Raw genomic sequence first — 1318 nt, forward strand, 5'->3', positions numbered from 1 at the left:
GCCTGAACTTCTCATGATGAGCCTATGGGACAGTTCTGAGAAATTCAGGCTTGGGATTCTGACAATAATTATGTACACATCCAAGACTCCATTGGCAGAACGTATGGATCAGCTAGAGGGAACTATAAAAAATAGAGTAACTGGACTATCAATACTCCCTATTTATTCTCAACTGCCTTCAAATATTCAGGCCAAAATATTTCAGAAAGAAGAAAATGGCGCTCACAAGTGTATTGTAGCCACCAATATTGCTGAGACATTGCTTACTGTCGATGAATATTATATGTGATTGCTACTAGATATGGAAATTTGAAAGTCTACAATCCAAGAATGGGTATGGATGCTCTTCAGGTTTTTCCTACAAGCAGAGTTGCAGCAGATCAACGTGATGGTAGAGTAGGTAGGACATGTCCCGGGACATGCTATCATTTGTACACTGAGACAGCATATCAGAATGAAATGCTACCGAATCTGGTGCCTGAAATCGAACATACCAACCTTGGAAATGTTGTTTTACTACTCAAGTCGTTTAACATTGAAAACCTTTTGGATTTTGATTTTATGGATCCTCCTCCACAAGACAATATTCTCAATTCAGTTTATCAGCTTTGGGTACTTGGTGCACTTGATAATGTGGGCAGACTGACTACTCTTGGAAGGAAGATGCTTGAGTTTCCTCTTGATCCTCTCCTTGTAAAAATGTTATTAATTTGGGAACAACTTGGTTGTGTCAATGAAGTCTTGACAATTTTTTCTATGCTTTCTGTTCCTTCTGTTGTTTTCCATCCTAAAGACAGGGCTGAAGAAAGTGATGTGGCAAGGGAAAAAAAATTGTGCCTGAGAGTGAGGAGTATCTATTCAACCAAAAACGCATCGGGATTGCACTTGTGCACATCCAATTAAGTTTATAAATTCATCTCATACAAGTGGGGTAGATATGTTAATGGTGGATGGATTGCCAACAGTGAAATCTGAGACCATGAAGTCTGCTATCACAAGAGGTACTATGCTCTCCGGCGCAAATCTCAGTCGTTTGGCAGGTTCTACCTTTTTATTATTGCAAATGAGGATGATAAAGTTTGCAAGCACAAAAAGTATGCTGCTATCAAATTGTGGATGCTTAGGAAGGACATATTAAATTCTAGTGGTTCCAACCATGTGAGGCAACCCAGGGTAAACATATTAAACCCCATTGGCTCTAACCTGGATCCCCAAGCTAGTAGATTTATGATCATTGTATTGGCAAGAGGACGGCCTCACAGAAAAAAACCAAAATAGAAGAAAAAGTGAGAAATAAAAATAGAAATGAAATGAAATT

General features: G+C 38.8%; 1 pseudogene; it reads left to right on the top strand.

Moving 5' to 3' along the window:
* The first annotated feature begins 330 nt into the window (after positions 1–330).
* LOC149265040 (pre-mRNA-splicing factor ATP-dependent RNA helicase DEAH7 pseudogene) lies at positions 331–903 on the top strand (annotated as a pseudogene).
* The last annotated feature ends 415 nt before the right edge of the window (positions 904–1318 follow it).

This window comes from Pinus tabuliformis, chromosome 6 (assembly GCF_031772625.1).
Source record: "Pinus tabuliformis cultivar Carrire ecotype Pingquan chromosome 6, CPIR1, whole genome shotgun sequence".
NCBI classification, from domain to species: Eukaryota; Viridiplantae; Streptophyta; class Pinopsida; order Pinales; family Pinaceae; genus Pinus; species Pinus tabuliformis.